Here is a 23,228-nt window from a genome sequence, read left to right as displayed (position 1 = left end):
TATTTATTTACCGTGTACTAAACTACACTGTTGTACTGCAATTGCCTGCTACACTGTGCCTGTAAAATCAAATTGTATTGCTGTTTTCACTGTTTATCAAGCTTTCTTGTTGTTTTCACTGTTTGTTAAGCATTTACTTGTATTTTTTCACTGTTTTAAAGTATCTGTTCTGCCTGCTCTGGTTTTCCCACCAAGCAACACTTAATTAACTGATCTGTTAACTATTTAGATCATTCTTTAGAGCCTCCTGGCTGATTTTCTGCTGTTTAAAATGTTTTTTCAGTGCCTCACTGCTATTGTTCTGCTACGTTAAATATTCTCTAGTGTTTCACATAGAAACTAGGGTAGCTAGTAGCTGTAGCATAGTCCAGATCCAGGCCTGCTGCTTCTGGAACTGTTTGCAGTGGTTTGTTTTTCTGACCACGTTTTCCAGGCCATGTTGGATTGGAATGGGCCTATCAGCACTTTTGCGAGAGAATTGTGTTTGATTGTCATCTAACTGGTAAAGGAAGGCCAGTGAAGGCCTTGGAATAAGCATCCTCATTGGTCCTTTTGAATTTTGTAGAGTTTTTTTTTTCTAGTTCTAGCTTCTGGTATTTAGGCCTTGCATCAGAGCAGATTTCTGCTTGTTTGCATGTTGTGCAGCACCACACACTGCTGAGCAATTGTGTGTCAAAGCCGGGCAGTTAAATTCAACAAATTTTCCCTTAAAACCCAGGCAAAAATATCCATTCACTGAGCTCCTCTGTGATCATTTACAAAAGGTCACCCCTAGTGACAACAGTCTTTAACCTAGCATCATGGAGAGCTGGACTACTTTTTTTTCTCCTACCTACCTTGTCGACTTGGGTCTCTTGAGGCAGGGTAGCAATTGCCTCATATACACAGACAACATTCTAGTAATAAGACAGTCTAGTACAGAGTGCAAGAGATGTATTTACACCAATATTCTAGAATATATGCTCTCTCTCTCGCTCAAAACAGTAACACAGAGAAGGCTGGCAACTCACCAACCACTACATATTCACATACTACCAGTGTACCACTACTCATACACATAGTATGCATCAAACACGTAAATGCACATACACAACTTACACTACAGCCCTGTAAAATCACATGCATAAGTGTATAAACTCGGCTGTACCAGAAAGAATCAAAGCCAGAGCCCCAAGTAAAATCAAGCTGCCATGGAGCACTTTCAACATCAACAAACTCTACAATAAATGCAAAAACTTGCTGTCCAAGAAAACAAAGACAAGAACCCAACAGTGGAAAAGCACCCTCATCAGCCTTCATAGGCAAATAAGAAAACTTATCAAATTGTTTGAGAGCTCCTTTGAGAGAAACCTAGCAAGTACTGCCAAGGATAACTACAAGGCCTTTTACAGCTATGTATGTAACCAAAGGGGTAGGACCCAAGCATGTGCAGAACTGGTGGCAAATGGTATCACACAGACTGACCCCACAGAGATAGCAAACCTGGTAGCAGAAAGGTTTGGCAAAAATTTCACTCCCTTATCCCTCCTAACTTACTACAAATCCTCCCTCAAACTCCACCCCTCATACATGTCTAAACAGCAGGTCTCAAAGCCCTGTCCAAGGCAAACAACATGGCCTCTATGGGACCAAATGACATCTCAAGCTGTCTTATAAATAGGCTAAAACATGAACTAGCATCACCATTTAAGTTCCCTTTTCAATTATAGCCAAACCACAGGGTTCACTCCTGTAGAATGGAGAACAGCTACAGTTATTCCCCTCTACAAATGTGGCCTAGCAGCAGACCCAGGGAATAACAGACCCATAACCCTGACCAGCCTCATCGGTAAGGCCATGGAATGTATCATTATGGACCTCATAAATAAAGACATAAGTGACCTCCAAACCCTGAACCATACCCAATTTGGCTTAATGAACGGCAGATCCTGCCTGTTAATTCTGGTGGATTTCTTTGAAAGTGTGATGAAGGCCACTGATAAGGGCAATTATGTGCACACAGCATACCTCTACTTGGCAAAGGCTTTTGATACAATACCACATTCAGGCATTACTGTTAAACTTAGCAAACTGAATGTAAGCCTTTTTGTTGTAAAATGAGTTGCCTACTGGCTCACAAACTGGATACACACTATCAAGTGGGTGATTCCACAAAAACCAGCAGACCTGTTACCATCGGGATGCCACAGGGGTCAGTGATGGGCTGCCAACTGTTTGGTATATACTTCTCAGAAGTTCAGGTCAAAACTAAAGGGTTGTGGCTGACCAAGTTTGCAGATGACTGCAAATTAGGTGCAATCATTGAATCCCCAAATTATAACAGTATACTCCAGGGTGGTCTCACACAGATCAATGACTGGTGTATTAGTCATGGTATCAAACTGAATGCAAAGAAATGCATCATCATTCCCTTTGGCACAAACAATGTCCCTTCACGCTATCAAATCAATAACAATACCCTAAGTATCCATGTAATGGTAAGTGACCTGGCATCGAAGGTTGAACGCAACCTTAACTGTGACCACCACATGTGTACTACTATAAGGAAAGCTTTTCATATAGCTCACTTGATTAATAAAAGCATCACCTGGAGAACAAAAGAAGTTATAACCCCCTATACTCTGCACTTACCCGAACAATAATTGAGTATAACGTCCCATTTGGTATGTACCATATAAACATCTACTGTAATTAGAGAGTCCTCAGAAGTTCCTAACAAAGAAGATCAAGGGAATCCAGCATGTGCCTTACACAGACCAATTAAAATCCCCTGTCACTATCATATAAACTTCTTAGAGGAGATTTAAGTCTGGATTGCAGAGTAACCCAAGACCCAAACCTAATGAATTTACTACATATCTGTAAATCAAATGTGTCTAGCACTACCCATTCAAGGGACTTAAATAGGACATGCTGGATGGACAGATTTATCTCCCAGTGACTGCTGCCTCTTTGGAAAGGGCTACTAGTTCATGTGAAACAGAGTACTTCTATGACACTGTTCAAGAGTAAACCTGGATGAGTGGATGGGCACTATAAATTCTTACCGGGAATAGTGCCCACAATACTATGGGCAGTCACCACTAAATGCAGTTCAGGTATTAACTAATACCTCTATGGTACTAAATTGAGTTGAAACAGCTAGGCTTAAAATGACCTGAGGGTTGATAGCCTGGTAATCTCCTATGATCCTATAAAAAGGATAAGTTCCCATAGCACAACTGTCCACCTACCCACACAAAAAAATCAGTTTATTTTACACAAATGTCTACTTGCCAGCCTTTAAAATAAAATGCAAAGAGCAAAGTTGCTGACAACCCCCCTATAAAGCATGAATATTCATATTTATTCACAGAAATGCACCATAAGGGTAGAATTTAAACTTACCAAGTAAATAGGACAAGATAGATTCATCCATAACATAGCTGTCCTTCCTCCCAAAAAGATATAAATATTCCAGTTTATCAACAATAATATTCACCAACCAGCCTTAATATCAGAATTTAAGCAGAGCAAATGAAAAAGCAAATTACTTTAATCTCTAGCCCAGCTAGCTACTGTCCACCCCACTAAAACCAAAAGAGGGCAGAAGAGTAAAATGAAAAAAAAAAAAAAAACAATTAAACAATTTCAAAATATTTAAACAAACGTGCACACGCACACACACACACACACACACACACACACACACACACACACACACACACACACAAAAAGTCAAATTTTAAAATTATTAAACAAATGCAAACACATACACAGACACATACTATCCTTGCCACCAGTCCCCCTCCCCCTCTTGAAAAATAAGAAAGAAAATCTGGTTATATTCACATTAAAAAAAATGCTTACCTTCAGTCTGCTATTCTGAATGGTTCACTTGCTGTGATTAATCCAGTGTTCAGTTAAACAAAAAAAAAAAAAAACTTTTTACTGCAAAACTCTCTACTGCATTGTACTACTGTACATCCAGAAAGCTTCTACTAGTTTTAAAAATAACTGTGGTTCTCTTCAGTCTTATCTGTAGCTCCTGCTGAGTTTCCTCCAAAGCAGTACCATGTTTACATGCATGGACACGTAGACACATGGATGCATGCAGCAGTACCACGTTTACATGCATGGACACGTAGACACATGGATGCATGCAAGAGGAAGAAACAAAACATTTAATTCAGAGCTTGATCATGGTCAAATGAGGCCATAAGCAGGGTAATGGACCAGGCCTCCTCCCATCAGACACACACCACCACCCCTGCAGCCATTCCAGTGTCCCATTACTTAGCTATTTCTCCCCAGTTACCCAAAACATTGTTCAAACCTCTCACTGTGCATTAGCAATAAACTTCTCTGTCCTTCAAACTCACATTCATTGAAACAGCATTGAAACCCACATTTAAAGAAAATACATCTGATCAGTGGCAGATACAGTTTACCTTTTGGCTGTTTTCAAACCATCGGCCTCTTGAACATATTTTTTCTGTGCTCTTTGATTCACTATCTGTAGATCAGAACATGTATATGTACCCTTAAGAAGCATTTCCAGATGTTGTAAGTGCATATAAATACTGAGCACATACAGGCAGCAGTGGCATTTTGAGAGAACAGCCAGAGTGTTAACATGTATGAGTGTGGTAGTCAGTTCATTTATGAGTTTATTTAAGTTACGAAGCCTTATTCCTGATGTGCTTGTGTGTAATAAATCTGCTTGAACTGAACCCATTTGTTTTATCCTGATCAGATGAGTGACACTATCCTAACTCTATTAAATTATATCCCTTGCACAATACAGCACCACCTGTTAGAGTGTGTTTTAAATTTGTAGTTTTGAACAATTTTGTAGTAAGCCATGAAACAAAATGTATGACTCAATGATGACAAAACTGGCCATTTCAGAACATTTCAACCATAAAAGACTCAAACTTCTGTCAATGCAATCCACCAATTCCAGTCAATATACACAATCTACAACTAATGAATATGTTGCTGCTAGTTAAAAACTGTATATTTCAGTGATTCATCTACAAATTCAGTGTCTGCTGCCCTTGAAGAATACATTTACGGTAAGCTGCTAATATTGCAATAGGGAATGGATAGCAAACCAACAACAGGATCATACTTACAAGGAATCTCATCCAATGCAAGACAAATTCAGGACTGCAGCACCTCCTTTCTCCCTTAAAGTACAGCACAGTATCAGTAATCCATTTACATGCTGTGGGAGTAGAACCCACAGCCTTCTGCATCAAAAGCAAGTATGCTACCTGTTATGCTAGGACCATTTACAAAACAAAACAGCTGCACATTGAAAACAGACTTAGCATGAGCAGCAGTAAAATCTATCTTCCATTGAGTCAAACAATTCCTTAAAAATGCACTGAAGCTTACAAATACTTGCAAATGCACTGAAACTCAATTTCTTGAAAATGCACCAAAACTCATTTTGTTTTTAATAGTTTGCTAGTTGGTGTAGAGAATTCAGGCTCTTGTTTCCTGTAATCAAAGCAAGGGTTTGAGCCTGAGGAAATCTGCAAGCCTACATAGCTCTCAGCTGTCTAGATTTTCACAGATGTCCTGAGTTTTGGTTCACATTTTTGTTCTGTTACTCATAAAGTTTGTGGTTTTCTGATATCTCACGGAGGATTGAAGTTTCTAAATAAGGGCATACATTTGAGTTTCAGACTTCATATTGTTTACAAAATGCATGCTAACACAAATCCTGTTATCCTAGCAATTTTCTAAGTTTATAAAAGCAATATTTAAAATATGTCCCTATTTTGGGTTTTTCCCCCACATTATTTTAGTCTTTGTCCATATTTGAGAGGTAGAAACAAACACACACACACACACACACACACACACGCACATGCACACACGCACACACACATGCACAGACGCACACACACACACACACACACACACAGACACACGCACGCACACACACACACACACACACACACACACACACACACACACACACACACACACACACACACACTCACAGAATGTCTTGAATTTAAATTCCATGCAGAACAAAGAAAAAGAGTATGCAACAAGTACACTGTGCAGAAAGCATAAAATGGAGTATGCAACAGCTGCATGGGAGCATTGAAGCAAGCAGGGACAAATAGTCAGAGAACGTTCTTATAGAAGAATGCCCTTAAAGGATCTAGCTCTGATTTTAGTGTAAGCTTTTCATATTTAAGAAGCAAAAAGATTTTAAAAGGCAAGGCTACACCCACTTACTGTTTGCACCCAGGATGGACTGCACCCTCTGCCTCCGCATTAGTACACCTCTGCTTGTAGGTAAACATATTTCTGAGGAGCTAAGTGCTATTTCACTCTTGCCTGGTAACACAGATGTTAGGGTGCAAAATTATCAACTGGTAGACCTATTTGGGGCACAGCTGAGTAGCAGCTGTATCTGTGCAGATGAAAGGCCTGATGACCTACTTCCATAATATGCCACAAAAACTCTATGGGGCCTACCCACAGAGCTGCCATGAGTTGATTTCTATTCAAGGACATTTAACTTACTTTGAGTGATACTTCACTCCTAGATTTTGTCTCAAGAAAGACATTAGGGGAGAGGGGCAGAATTAAAAGTAGTTGTTGCACTGTACTGTGATAGATGTACTCTGCTCACTTTATAGTGCTTAGAGTATTGATCAATGCGGTGCAGCTTAACACAAATAGTCTGACTGTGCATAGGTGATATTGAATACAAATAAGGGTGTATTAAAAAGAAGAGATTGAACAGCAGAATGTTGGTGGTTTCAGATGGAAAGTGGGGATCAGAGATCACATGCATATATGGTGCTCTTTCAGAGATTTCAAGAGGTAATGTGAGCAGGAAAATAAGATCCTGAATAAACTATATTGGTGGGAAGTTGAGATTACTGGGAATTACGCCTCTTAGGTGAGGATTTAGTCAGGAAGGAGTGGAGATGGTAACTCTGTCTTGAAAAACTGGTTCTGTCAGATAAGGTAAGTGGATGATAGGGAATGCATAGGGAGTGAAAGAATATAAATTACAGGCAGGATATGGGGAAATTGAACAATGGAATGATGAAAAGCTACTTAGTATGAAAACAGGTGACAGATTAATGATGGTAAACAAATGCAGTTATTATAAAGGATGAAACTTCCAAGTGGCACTTATGTTGGCATACTTAGTATGCTACACGTGTTTTATTTATAGCATAAGGTAAATATTTGACTACTTCTTCTAGTGTTTTTGTGAATTATGTTTTGCTTGTATATTCAGTTGGTATTTCAGACATATGAATATTAGAACCTCTTATTTTTATATTGCATTTAGTATTTGCATATTAAGTACCATCTGTAGATTATTTGGAAAGAATTTCTGTAAATATTAAAAGCAAATGAAGAGAACAAAAGGTAAAGTCAAGCTACTCTCTATTGTGATCTATAGAGGTACAGATGCATTTAGATCATGAGAATAGAAGCTTCATCTGATTAGAATTACATTAGGAGAAGACAGAAATCATACGCGCTATAGTATATAAACACAAGAAGACAGAAATTAGAAGTACCACTGTTACAAAAACACAAAAAGACTGAAATCTGATGCACCACTGTTATATAAATATAACTTAGATGATTCATGTGCAAGCATTTCATCCTACTTCACCACTCACAATGCAAATGCAAATCACATAGAAAAAAAAAAGAATGCGTGTACCTCCTCTGGCTTCTTAGACCCGCGAACCAGTCTTTTCTTCGCAGCCTGAGAGGTTTTGTGGCTGTCTAAACACAGTATGGGATCTGAAGGCTTCATTAAACAAATAAAATGATAACTCTGTCTGCAATTCACCATAATGATATGGTACTGATTAGGAATCTATCTCAGTGAATGGTTTACTCTAGTACTGCCCTATGAGTAATACATCTATGAATATATAGCATGTTTTTTTCTATTACAGTGTAGTTGTGTAGCACAAGCAGTACATAAAATTTGGAGGCACACATTTTGCACATTCTACAAATGAAAGAAAGAGCAGCAGAAAGAAAAAAATATCCACATTTCTGTACCTGAAGCACACAGTTTTTATTAGATGGGCTTCACCATAAATCTTGTAACAGTCAGCTAACACTCAGCATTTTGTCTGTTTTTACCCACTTACTTATGTAATTAGTTTGAATTTATTTGGCAAATAAGAACAAAAAGACTTATGTGTTGTTTTCTGATGCAGTTTATGAATTATAGTGGGGTATACAAAGAACCACTATGGTCAAAAACTATATTATTATTTAATGCAGTATTAGTCAGATTTTAAATACTACATTTCTAAAAAGTTCTATTCCAAAAATGGCATGATGGTAGCAGCCATACCACCTTGATTGTAATTTCTTTTTTTTTTCCATTGAATATCTTTCCACTTTTTTGTCAAGAGAAAACGGCATTATATAGGCCATTGTTCTGTTTCAGAGTGTTCAGCTTTTTCACTGAAGATGTCATTACTCAGAATTACTGCTTCATAATTCAAGACACAGTGTGTAACACTTTTTCATTAACAGACTCTATTTTGTGTTCATTGTCATATTTTAAGACCCTGTTATAAGTTTAATCTTTGAATCCAGCCACTGGGGATGCACAAGCCAGTGCATTTATTTGTGCCAGTCTCAAGCCCAGATAAATGGGGAGGGTTGCGTCAGGAAGGACATCTGACATAAAATTTTGAGGGGGAAGGCTAGGACTATGGTAGTGAGGGTCGGAACTTTGAATGTTGGCAGTATGACTGGTATAGGGAGAGAGCTAGCTGATATGATGGACAGAAGGAAGGTTGGTATATTGTGTGTGCAAGAGACCAGATGGAAGGGGGCAAGGCTAGGTGTATTGGAGGCGGGTTCAAATTGTTTTATCATGGTGTGGATGGGAGGAGAAATGGCATTGCAGTTATCCTGAAGGAACAGTATGCTAGGAGTGTTTTGGAGATGAAAAGAGTGTTGCACAGAATGATGTTTATGAAGCTGGAAATTGATGGTGTAATGATGAATGTTGTTAGTGCATATGCTCCACAAGTTGGATGTGCGATGGATGAGAAAGAAAAATTTTGGAGTAAGTTGGATGAAGTGGCAATGACTGTACCCAAGGGTGAGAGAGTGATGAATGGAGCAGATTTCAATGGGTATGTTGGTGAAGGGAACAGAGGGGATGACAAAGTGATGGGTAGGTATGGTGTTAAGCAAGGGAATGCAGAAGGTCAGATGGTAGAGGATTTTGCGAAAAGGATGGACATGACTGTGGTGAATACATATTTTAACAAGAGGGAGGAGCATAGGGTGACATACAAGAGTGGAAAAATATGCACAAAGGTGGATTATATCTTATGTAGAATGGCCAGGCTGAAGGAGATTGGAGACTGTAAAGTGGTGGCAGGGGAAAGTGTAGTTAGTCAGCATAGGATGGCGGTTTGTAGGATGACATTGGTGATCAAGAAGAGGAGGAGGAGTGTGAGAGCAGCACCAAGGATCAAATGGTGGAAATAGAAAAAGGGTAATTGTGAGGTGGAGTTCAAGGGAAGAGTTAAGATGGCACTGGGTGGCAGTAAAAAGTTAACAAAAAGCTGGGTAATTACACCAGAGCTAGTAAAGTAGATGGCTAGAAAGGTGCTTGTTGTGACATCTGGAAAGAGGAAGGAGGACAAGGAGATCTGGTGGTGGAATAACAAAGTACAGGAGAGTATACAGAGAAAGAAGTTGGAGAAGAAGATGTGGGATTGTCAGAGAGATGAAGAAAGTAGACAGGAGTGTAAGGAGATGAGGTGCATGGCAAAGAGACAGATGACAAAGGCTAAGGATAAGGCATATGAAGAGTTGTATGAAAGGCTGGACACTAAGGAGGGAGAAAAGGACCTGTACCAACTGGCTAGACAGAGGGACTGAGCTGGTAAAGATGTGCAGCAGGTAAGGGTGATAAATGGTAATGAGGGAAATGTGCTCACAAGAAAAGAGAGTGTGTTGAGCAGATGGAAAAAGTACATTGAGGGGCTGATGAATGAAGAGAATGAGAGGGAGAGAAGGTTGGATGATGTGGGGATAGAGAATCATGAAGTGCAGTGGATTAGCAAGCAGGAAGTAAGGACAGCTATGAAGAGAATGAAGAATGGAAAGGCTGTTGGTCCAGATGACATACCTGTGGAAGCATGGAGGTGTTTAGGTGAAATGGCAGTGGAGGTTTTAACTAGATTGTTTAATGAAATCTTGGAAAGTCATAGGATGCCTGAGGATTGGAGAAAATGTGTTTTGGTATTGATTTTTAAGAATAAGGGTGATGCGCAGAGCTGTAGTAACTACAGAGGGATTAAATTGATCAGTCACAGCATGAAATTATGGGAAAGAGTAGTGGGAGCTAGGCTAAGAAGGGAGGTGATGATTAGTGATCAGCAGTATGATTTCATGCCACTAAAGAGCACTACAGATGCAATGTTTGCTCTGAGAGTGTTAATGGAGAAGTACAGAGAAGGTCAGAAGGAGTATAATTGTGTATTTGTGGACATAGAGAGAGCATATGACAGGGTGCTTAGAGAGGAGTTGTGGTATTGTATGAGGAAGTCAGGAGTGTCAGAGAACTATGTAAGAGTGGTACAGGACATGCACGAGGGTAGTGTGATAGTGGATAGGTCTGTAGAGGGAGTGACGGATGCATTTAAGGTGTATGTGGGATTACATCAAGGATCAGCTCTGAGCTCTTTCTTATTTGCAATAGTGATGGAAAGGTTGACAGACGAGATCAGACAGGAGTCCCCGTGGACTATGATGTTTGCAGATGACATTGTGATCTCTAGTGAGAGTAGGGAACAGGTGGAGGAGACCCTGGAGAGGTGGAGATATGCTCTAGAGAGAAGAGGAATGAAGGTCAGCAGGACTAAGACAGAATATATGTGTGTGAATGGGAGGGAGGATAGAGGAATGGTGAGGATGCAGGGAGTAGAGGTGGTGAAGGTGGATGAGTTTAAATACTTTGGATCAACAGTTCAGAGTAATTGTGAGTGTGGAAGAGAGGTGAAGAAGAGAGTACAGGCAGGATGGAGTGGGTGCAGAAGAGTGTCAGGAGTGATTTGTGACAGATGAGTACCAGCTAGATTGAAAGGGAAGGTCTGCAAGAGGGTAGTGAGACCAGCTATGCTATATGGGTTGGAGACAGTGGCATTGACAAAAAGGCAGGAGTCAGACCTGGACATGGTAGAGTTAAAGATGTTAAGATTTGCACTGGGTGTGACAAGGGTGGACATGATTAGGAATAAGTATATTAGAGGGTCAGCCCAGGTTGGAAGGTTTGGAGACAAAGCCAGAGAGGCAAGATTACGTTGGTTTGGACATGTGCTGAGGAGGGATGCTGAGTATATTGGGAAAAGGATGCTAAGGATGAAGCTGCCAGGTAACAGGAAAAGAGGAAGGCCTAAGATAAGTTTTATAGATGTGATTAGAGAGGACATGCAGGTGGTTGGTGTGACAGAGCAAGATGTAGAGGACAGGAAGAAATGGCAACAGTTGATCAGCTGTAGCGACCCCTAACAGGAGCAGCCAAAAGAAGAAGAAGAAGAAGAAGTTATATGTTTAATCTTCACCTGAAAAACAATGGTTATTTTAATTTTTCTTGTTTGTGGCTAGATTTTTTTTTTGTCTGTGGTATCAGGTTTCCTGACATTCCAGCATCAGTTCCTGTCAGACTTTACAAAATTTCTAAGCTGTGACTCCTAATATGCTGACTGTTTGTGGTACTGTAGGATGAAAAGAAGGCAATTTTATGACTCTTATTTGAACATAAAAAAGAAGATGAGGTTTTTCTGTGAATATCTTAAAATACGATGCTTGATATACAAACCAGAAAGACAGATTCCTAAATAAAATGTTAACATTCTCAAAGGTTAATTCATTGTTCAGGTCAAACAGCCATCTAGGAGCACTGCCTCATTAAACTCAGGATCAAAAATATTCTCCCCAATCCAGTTATCTAAACTAATTTTAAAACGTTTTAGCTTAGGACATAACCTAATATTTCAAGGGATGTGATTCCATAATCTAAGAATTACTTAAGATATATAATTGTATGTCTGGAAATCTGGCTCTTATGTAAAATAAAAGTTTAAATAGTTATATCTATGCATGCAAATGTTATCTGTAATGTTTCATCATGGAAAAATCTATATGCCATTATGGCCTTGCCCCTGGTTTATATAAAATGAAGAGATTATAAGTTTAATAGTCAACATCTTTCATTATAGCTGTATTGTTTCACAAAATGAATCATTTTAGCAAATTTCCATTGGACAGCATCAATCAAATGTAGCTGATTCCTATTGTAAATACAAAGTATTTTATTATATTCTAATCATCTGTTAATGATAAGCACTAGAACATGTAACCTTATACTAGTAATGTAATTTGAAAGAAAGATCCAATGAAAGTTATATGGCCAAATCTATGTATTTACTAACTCCCTATAATGCAAATACCATTTAGTGATATTATAGGAAAGAAGCTATCTTAACCAGTGTACATAACTTCACATCTATTACTACTAAAATGTAATTTTATGTCTTAGACCCATAAGTTGAACTGAATTAAAAATGTACTTAATTCTAAAGGTGCCCTATTGCATCCCAAAACAAACACTAATTTACAGTCATCTGCATATTTTGCCTGACAAAACTGATTATTAACCAGAGTAGTTGAAAGTACAAGACAAACTAGATAAGGACTTAATTAATGCAGAGCCCTGTGATATGTCAGAGTAAGTTGGAAGATATTCAGAGCGACAACCTTTTATTGAAACACGAGTGCATCTGGTAAGCCAAGATGTTATCCACTTGATAACAAATGGGTTAAACTCAAAAAGCTTCAATGTTTTCATTATGGAATCATGAGAGATGGCATCAAAAGCCTTAGCTAAATCAATAAAATGACTTCAATTGATAATAATTTATCTAAAGCCTGGGTTACTGGATTGTAAAATTCCACAACTCTGGTAAGTGTTGACCTCACATAAAAAAATCTCATGTTGATATATATCAAGGTTATTTAAATGATTGTTTGAATCAGTTTGCAATCTCAATAATGATATTTCAAAACATTTACAAAGGATTGATGTTAAACTTATAAGTCTATAATTAACGTTCTATTTTGACCCATTTTTATAAACTGGTGATATCACAGATTTTTCCAGTCATAGGGGACTATTCTGTTTTATAATACAGCATTATAAATGGGATGAAGTACTCATAGGTGTCAATCCATTATTGCATGTATTAACATAGTTGGAATTGTATCAGGACCCATAGAAGTCTTAATTTTTACTTTGCTTAAAGCCACTGATCAGCTCTGAGCTTTTAACAGGGCAAATAGCATCTTATGTAGACTTCAGGTCTGGGATAACATAGTGATTCCTGATTACTGTATTGTTAGAAGAAAAAAGCTTGTTAAACTCATCTGAAATCTTTAAACCAACAGCAGAAAGTATAATAAACAGATATACAAAAAATAGCTGTTGAAGGCACAAACCCCAAATGATGATCTGTTGTCTAAGAACATCTTTATTAAGTGCTTTTTATCCAGATAGTGCTTGAGCTTCATCAGATGCATTCTAACTCAAAATTCACTCTTTAAAATGATTAATGACTGTGTCATGTGATCAAACTGTGCAAATGTAAGTGATACACATAATAAAAATGCATTCAAGTACTAAATTTCTTCTAAAAAATTTGACATTATCAAATTTCTTCATTCCTACTACATAAAATACACTCTATATTTCGTCACATAAACTTAACACATGTATAAAATATAAAATAGGAAATGTATCTTTCCAGACTTGCAATCTTTACAGAATCAAAAATATTACCATTAGTAGATATTGATGAAATATAGTCATTATGATTACAAATTTTGTTATATGTTTATATTTTTTATTAACAGAACACCTTACCAAATTTGGTTCAAAAATGTGCTTTTTAATAGCTAATTGAGACTTGAAATTCCTCTTAGTTGTGTTATATTCCTTCTTGATAACATTACTTGGAGTTTTCCTGAATTTGTGAAAGAGTCTTTTTTTTCTTTTCATGGTTTATGTAATCCAGTATCCCACTGACAGGGGACCGTATTACTTTTGGATCCCATAGCATGTAATACTGATTTAATAGACTCATATACTATAAACTTTAATAATGAATACCCACCATTTTCCTGTGCATATTTCTCTGATGACCAATTTATTATATCAGTCCTGTTAATAATATCATCAAAAGCCAAAGCCTTAAAGTTGTATATCTTGATGGTTTATGGTTGTGATTTAAATGTCAATGAAATATCCAAATGCATAGAACTATGAGCAGAGTTGCCCAGTGGTTGACCCACTGTTATGTTAGTAACATCAGAAGTGCAATTTCCTACAAGATACATGATATTTTTATCTGTAGTAGGGAATTCTACCAGTTGATGCACATTATATTGTAGTAAATAATCTAAAAAACTGGTTTCCATTTTTAGATTAGAAGAGCACTCTGACCAATTCATATAAGGGTATTTCAAATTTTCAGTAAGAATAACACATTTAGATAATGGGGATGACTCAGAAAATTTGATAAGTCCCTTGTGTGTAGAATAAATCATAGAAGGTTTCCTATAGGAGCAAATTAAACTCAGAACATTCTGAGCAACATGGGGATATAAGTTCCATATTAAAGTTCCATAACATATATTGAGAATAACAAGTCTATATAATAAACCATCCTTTAACAATAACATTAAGACTCCACCTCCATTTAAGTCTGACCATAGACACTCTATCTTTGTATACCCAGGAAAATTCAACTTTGATGAGTCCCGTGTTTCAATGGTAAAGGCTATATCAATGTTTTCATAATTTGCAATACATATCACATCAAAGTATTTCTTCCCTACACTCGTAACATTGCAGTAGTACAACTTCTAGGAATTAATAGATTGGAATTTTCGACTGGAAGAGGGGACATGATCTAAAAAAATCTTTATTACTGAAGTTAATTTAGTATGAACATAGCTGGGCGCATACGAACTTAAATGCAGGCTACACTAGAAAACATACTATAGAATTCTCCCCAATAGGTAAGTAGTGGTCAGTTGTAAGTAGTACATAGAAGTCTTAGCCAACTATTAAATAAGAAAGCCTTTTTGTTAAGATAGTCATTCCATTTCAGACTAGGAATGATTTTACCTAACACCATGTTAACATGATTTGTTCCTAGTAACTCAACAGAATTAAGAGTAATGTTTTTCATGTAGTTAAGGAGAATACTTTTTCAAATCATTTGTCCCACAATGTGGAAAAATAGTGCAATAATTTAAGAAATACATTTGGTAAATCAAATAATTGTAAGCCAGGAAGGCATGAGAAAGTGATCATGTTAGGGGGAATACTAGCTATTTGATATTTTATTCATCTGAACATTGATTCTGCTGGAAATACAATTTCCTCAATCAGTTACTTTACTTTCCATATATACATGAGTAGCAATATCAGTAACAAAATACTGTAATTATCTAAGCAATTAAGTAATTCTCCACCTTATGCCCTTCTTTTGTATTTGTTGTTATCATTTACATTGAATGAAACATAAATAGACTTATTGATAGCCTTACTAGTGTCCTTATTCAAAGCAACAATATTAGGATATAAAACTGAAGAGGGCGGGCTAGTAATATCATCCATCTCAGTCCTAGGGTTCTTACTGAGTACTCATTTTTTCTAAGACAGTACTTTAAGAGATGAAATAACATATCAGTTTTGTCTGAAGTTACAGTTTTAATATACTTAGAAACCTCAATAGTTAAAAATGAACTTCTGCCAATTGCTACAAGAATGTCATTAAATTGTAAGTTAGTTAACTTGTAACCAAAATAAGAATCAATGCATTTCTTGTTTACAGAGTCATGAGTTGTATACGAAATTAAAATTCTATAGTTAAAACTTTCCTTACTTAGTACCATTCAGCGATGCTTTCATTTTTTTTCTTCCTCTTAATAAAGTTCCTAGATGTACATTTATATTTGTTAATTACCTTCTTTGTCCCATTTCACCATCTCAGTTGACTATTCATTATCACAGGCAGTTTCAAGACTGCTGACTCAACTGATACATTATCACAGGTGTCATTATTACGGTGTCATTATTACTTATATGATCAATTAATTAACCTCAGATAATAAGGATGATTTCAGTAATATCATTTGATACTTTAGTTAATTCATTACGCAAGTTCTTATTCATATTGCTTCTTAAATTATCATTTTCTGAGGGAATTGTCAATGCTTTTAAATCTTCTTTCCATGAGGACACAAAGCCACGTAATGGTGTTAATGACATTTCTAGTTCCTTTTCAGTGTATTGTTTGCTATCCAGAATAAGTGAAAGATTTATGCAATTTTTTACAATTAACTCAAGATCCCAAAACTCATTCTCCACTATTAAGTAAAATCATACCATATACATTACATTTAACCATAAAATTGTGTCTTATTAGATCACTGAGTTGAAATTCAGTAAATGTGTCTATTGCAGAATGGAATAAAAATATGTTTAATATTCTATGAGTAAATTAAATAAGTTCCCTATTTGCAGGTATTGCAACAGTAGAGAAGCATTTAAAGTAAAGAAAAACAATAAAATACGTTTCATACATCTTGATAAAGAAGGAAAAAAATAAATACTGTCATTAAAGTGAGCAGTAACTAAATCACCATGTCACATTTTGAGCATCTCCTTAAGCATCCTACTTTAGCCAATAGCGTCTATTAACAGTGTGGGCAAGCATTTAAGTAAATAAAAACAAGCAGTGACTAAACCACTAAGTTTGCAGAAACAATTTTGCCACACATTCAGCATCTCCTAAAGCATCCTACTTCAGCGAGTAATTAGGTGTTACCAGTGTGGGGAAGCAGTTAACATAAATAAAAACAAACAGTGACTAAACCACCAAGTCTACAGAAACATAATACACATTGGCACACAGAGGGGATGCAATACTTTTTACTGCACAAGTACAAGTTTTGTAATGAATTAAATACTTCATTGTGAGTTAATAAGTTGTTCATGTTTGTTGCATTGATTTATTTCTCCTTTATGCCTAGAAAGAGAGATGAGAATAAATCATTTGTTTCCCATTTTCTGAACTGAGAACTTTGAAAAACAGCAGTTTATGAAATATTTCAGTCAGCTTTAATGCCCATAAACCTTAGAGACAGATGGTGAATATATGTGTGCGTGTGTGTGTGTGTGTGTGTGTGTGTGTGTGTGTGTGTGTCAGAGAGAGAGAGAGTGAGAGTAAGAAAGAAGGAAGGAGTTTGAAAACTTTGAGGAAAGGTTTATGTTCTGTCATAAAAGTGATGAACTAGAACTTGTGCTTATTTAGAAGACAAGACAAAACACTCAATAGAAGTTCATGTCATAAAGTAAAAATAAACCATAGTACATAGAGATGTGCTGTAAGTTTAGTTAAGTAAAGAACAGGAAAACGGTGCAATTTGTAATTTATCAATCTGTCTTCGCAAGAAATTTGTGAGAGACATACATACTGGTTAAAAATAGAATCCTGAGAAGGATATCCATGTCATAGCATTAAGTTATGAAAAAGATAAGGACTTGCCAAGGGAATTAAATGCTACCTTCATGGTAATGCAGATGTTTGTGTGAACAGACCCATTAAAACAGGCATGATCTATGCAGTTAACAAGGAATACAGGAATATGTTTCTGTTAACAGAGAGGTACAAAAACTTGGAAGATAGTGATATTAGCTCCTGGATTAAAACTATGTATGTGTTAATGTGACAGCATAAGCCTTAATGGTACTTGTTAAAATATGGGTAGAAATAATTTTGAGTTATAATGTTAAAATCTACTAAATCCAGGGATTTTCATTATTGTTGATTATGGCTACTAGCTTTCAAATTAAATGCTGTCTTTATATGATATTAATCATGTACTGCATGAGTAAAACAAATCTGCCAATATTACAAAACCTCAACTGTTTTCTAGAGTATTGTTAACTTTCTAAAACAGCCATCATTTTAGTTTCAGCATAAAATCATAAATTATCAGAATAACATGATATGTGTCCATTATTCAAGGCAGGATATTTAAGTGTTGCAATGTCTCATAAAAAATATATTAAGGTTCTAACCTCTGATTGTCATGTAGAGAAGTCAAAGTAGCTTCATCTCCATTGTCCATTTCAAAGGGTCACAGAGGTGTCCTTGAAGAGCTATACCTGAAATAAATAATACAGAATACCCAGATGGAGAATAGTGTGCTGTCACTCACTGGCCAATCATTCCACAAGTGACTTTGTGTTTATAGGCATTATCCTGGCTCTTAGTGTCACGCCTGTCTCTCCTGTCTAATGTATCTCTAAGCACTTTCTGAATGTGATTAGATCAACCACATTCTCATGAATGTAAATACCCCTTTACCTTCAAACCTTTTTTGATGTTCTTATGCTAGTAGCAGTAGAACTTATCCAAAGTATTTTGCATCTTGGCTCATTGCAGGACTTTCTACCTTACTGGACTATGCTCTATTCTAGTCTCAGACTGTATTTGCCTAAAGGACACTAATGTAAATTTTTGAAAAATTATGCCTAAACGAGAACAAAGAAAATCTGTGGAGATTTTATCTCAGCCTAACATGGGCACTACTATGAATCATGTATTTCCTCAAAAATATAAATGATTATACATATAAAGGAAAATACAGACAAATAATGCCTAGGTGAAACACATAAGAGTGTAAAATTTAACTTTAAGCACTTTTTGCAGGGATCATGCATTCCTTTATCCCCCGATATAAGGAACTAGTTCCCCACACCCATTCAAATGTATTATATATAGCATACAAACTCGACAGTCATATTAACCTGAAGAAGGGAAGAGTCTCACAAAAGAAATTAATCATTGCCAGTACATAAAACGAAATCTCATAGTCAATGATTGCTTGTGTTAACCAGTGATCGATATTCTGCCTCTCTATGTTTTTTTTTCTGTTTGTCGATGATACACAAGATATTTCACATGATCCAGCTGTAGACGATCCCCTAATTTGATTTGCACTAAAGAGGTTGAATAACCCAAGAATGCCACAGATGGGCTGAAACAATTATATTTATAGTTCTCTTTATATATATGACAGTGCAGGGATCATTTTGTACAGAGAAAACTGTACTCTGAAAACTGGAAATGTTTAGACAATGGAGCAATTCTCCTTTATTAGATTAGATGAAACATAATACACAAAACTTGAGAATGTGGAATCAAAGCAGGCCTCCTTGGTGAATTGTTTCCCCCTATCGCTGTGATATTCTAAATACTAGAGAGAGTGAGCGGTATAAGAAATTATAATTGACTAAATTAAGGAAATAACTACTTTTGTGGAGCACAAAGGTTGAGGGTGAAGTCCTGAAGGCATGCAAATGACACAAGTTAAATTTTAATAAAAACATGAAAATCTGTTTTACAAAGTTCATGGAAATGAGTTGTTTTTCCGAATGTGAACTAAATTATGGCAGTGTGAACGACCTGTTTGAATACTAGCAGAAAATGCTGCCAGGAAAAAGCTTTAAAGATGATTTATGAAGAATGCAATATCTGATATTTAAATAAAGTAACAAAAGTCATGTTTGCATACAAATCATTTCACCTTCATTAATTCATGAATTAAGTTCATCACTGCATAATGGATCTGATTAGGAAACCTAATAAAATGTTAACAGAAGGGCAAGAGAAAAGTGTTCATGCATTTCAAAGAATGAACTTTTAAGAGCGTCTCTTCTTTTCCTTGCTGTTCTCACTAATCCTGAACTTTTAGCAGTTCAGAAAATGAAATTTCAAGTTAAGAACCTTTTCAATATTGAGTGCGGTCTATGTTTGAATGCAGTGGTGGTGGAGAGTCCCACAAATGAATCAAAAGGCAGGTAGAACCTGATCAAAAACAAGCCGTAAGGGAACCAGGAAAAGGGAGTGGAAATATAATTAGATTTGCATTTGAGTAGTTAAAAAGATTGAGAATTTGTATGATTTTTTACTGAGCTCAGCTTTTTTGTTACTGTCTGTATTTGACGGTTTTAGGTAACATTTTTTTTCTTGCAGCAAATGCAGAGTGCAGGGTTTTAATAGCAACTGAATTCCTTTCTGTGGTCTGCAGTAAATGGTGTGTTAATAGTGTGTCTGCAGGTAAAAATGCAATTTTTTAATAAGACACTAATAGATTATGATGATATTTTTATTATAGAGGTTAAGGCTTGCCCTGAGTGCAGGAAGTATGTAGATGGACGTCAAGCTAGTGATGGTTTTGCAGTTTATGAATAATAATAATTGGACAATGAGAGAAGTTGGCATGAGAAGAAGATATTAGGGGTTGATAGGTAATAGAAGAGGTGAAATTGGAAGTAATTTGTTAAAGTTTAGTAAGACAGGAAAGAAAGAGTTAAAAGATCTTTGAGGGTGTGAAGCAAGATATTGGGTTACTGATAAGGGGGCATTTGGAACAGTAGAGATGGAAATCTAGAATGAAGAGGGAGATATATATTAGATGACAGATACAAAAGACACAAATCTAACTTGTTAGGCACATGAATGGAGTCGCCAGGAAGATTTACAAGGAACCAGGAGAGGAGAGAGGTTGGTAAGGATAAGGGCAGACTGAGGAAAGGAGAAGAGAGCATGGCTAGTAGATGGAATTAAAGATGGAGTTAAAGAGTACAAGCCCAGTTTCTGCTTTACAAAGCACCTAAGACATTGTGGTGCATTGAAATACAATAATAAGGAGTGTAGAAACACAGGTGAGGTGTTTGGGATGGCAGGCAGGTGAACTGAATCTTGGAGGGAGGAAAGGTATGTGACCAAGAAAAGAATGATGGAATAGGTGGCAGATGTGCAGTAAAAGTCAAGAAAATATATAAAATAAAGAGGCAGAGAGGTAGGACATTTGGTAGTGCTGAAATAAATGAGGGTCACTAGGATGTGCTTACAGAGGATGGACAGGAAAGGAAAGTTAATTGAGGAATGACAGGGTGTTCTTTTCTGCCACTTGACTGACTGGCTGTAGACAGAGGGTGCATTATACATGATAGTTACAGCACAGGGTGAATGTGAATAGATGATCATACAGATAGGGAACCACATACATGCATAGATACATACTTAGTTACATTATCTGACTGTCTATCCATCCATCTGTCTATCAGTCTATCTATTGATTTTTCTTTCTTCTTTCCTATGTTGATGAAGAAATAATCTGACTGAGCTAAAAGCCCATTTTCACTAGAGGCCCAGGAAGACAAGCTCCCCAATTATGCAACAGATGTAACAAAAAATATCAGCTGTACAAGGACATTTTTGAATAAATATATAATGCAATTACAAAATACATATGTATTAAGTTATGAAGTTTACAAATAAATAATTCAATGGTATATATGAACAGTTAAATTAAAGATTAAGAATGTAGGCAGTATAGTGGATAAAGGAGAAAGAGAAAAAGAGGGAGAAACTAGTGTGAAGCCTGTGCCCTGGCCCAGCAATCAAGGAGCCTCAATCCTCACCACTAACACCAGAGAGGGTGTCTCATATATGAGGAAAGTGCAATTTCCCATAAGAGTACACAGAGATCACAGTCAGTCTGAGGCTGGTCGCCCCATTGCTCCCCAGGTCCCCAATAAGACTCCCCACAGGCACAGCTATAGGGTCCAGATCTCAGCCTAGCTGGCAAGCTAACCTCCAGTACCCTCTCTGTCCAACCAGTGCTTCGTGTCCCTGCCCAAGTAGCTGACACACACACACTTTTAGATAAGTATTTATACAACTTCACAGACACTCCTGGGAAAGGCTGACACAGATTCTCCAGCTGTGCCCCTTTACCCAGACTATACGGTAGTAATTACTGCCACCACCAGCTAATAATTGTCAGCTACCCAAAGGCCCTTAAAAGGGTGTCCAATTATTACTGTGCAATATTGTTATCAAATAGTAGTATAACTTAAGCAATCAAGGCTTATTAGAAGGGCTTATTACAGGATCACTTATAAGCATGCAATATACACTATAGTTTAATTATCTTTACATAAACCAGCCACAGTTGAAAAGGGTTTAAAAATATTTAATAATAAATACTAAAAACACAAGACTATGCTACTACACCACAGTGCTGTTCAAGAGCTCAGAGATCACATAGAAAATTAAAATAATTCAGTAGTACAGTTCTGACATAACAGAAAAACACTTAGTCTAATCTTTATAGCCCTAGTTATTTCTACAAGAAAACACACTTCTAAGATAACTTACTTAAGACAACAGGCAGTGCTGTAGGGTGGATATCAACACAAAACTGCTCAATAATCTCCAGTTCTCACTGTTTAAAATTGAAACTGCAGTTCTGCTAAACATTACATAATCTTTTACACCTTCCTGGTTCCTAGGCCACACAGAAACTGCAGTTACATTCTTTTACACTTAAAGCAATAAAGGACATTACACATGTAAATTCTGGTCATTAACTTTAGCCTTAAACCAGTAGGCAGGAAGCCTTCATCTAGCCAGACTGGAGTTGATTTGTAAAACATCAAAGGCAGTGATGAAATAATTTTAATTTCAAAGGACCAACAAGAAATGCTTGACTTAGCTTTTTTACAGCAGATAGCAATCTTGCCACATTGTTTTAAATTCAACATTTCACATTTACAAATGATAGAATTATCTGCCCAATTCTTTCTGGCTAGCCTGGCAGCCTTCACCCCTCTCTACCAGTCTTCACATTTCTACCCCCCTCCCCTGGACAATTCAAGCTAGTTTTTCAAGTGACCCTTGAGAAATGCAGCTTGAGATGGTTAGGTCTATTAGAGTATACCTACTCTATTCCCTGTCTTGAGAGCCCATCTGCATTGGCATTGCTACTCCCACTGCGGTGCTGCACTGATATATCATATGCTTGCAACCCCAGGCTCCATCTTAGCAACTTGGCATTTTGCTGACTGGCTCTGTTTAACCATGTTAGAGGGTTGTGATCTGTCATAACAGTGAATTTCCTTCCATACAGATAAGGCTGAAGTTTCTGCAGTACCCACACTATGGGTAGACATTCCTTCTCTACAGTTGCATAGCATTCCTCCCTGGGTTGGAGCCTATGACTGAGATAAACCACTAGGTGCTCTTTCCCCTCTGAAGAAATCTGGCTAAGTACAGCCC

The sequence above is a fragment of the Protopterus annectens genome, chromosome 9.part0, assembly GCF_019279795.1.
Source record: "Protopterus annectens isolate FY-2018-M chromosome 9.part0, PAN1.0, whole genome shotgun sequence".
In the NCBI taxonomy this organism is placed as follows: Eukaryota; Metazoa; Chordata; order Ceratodontiformes; family Protopteridae; genus Protopterus; species Protopterus annectens.
The sequence above is the reverse complement of the archived record's forward strand: the minus strand, read 5'-3'. Positions refer to the sequence as shown.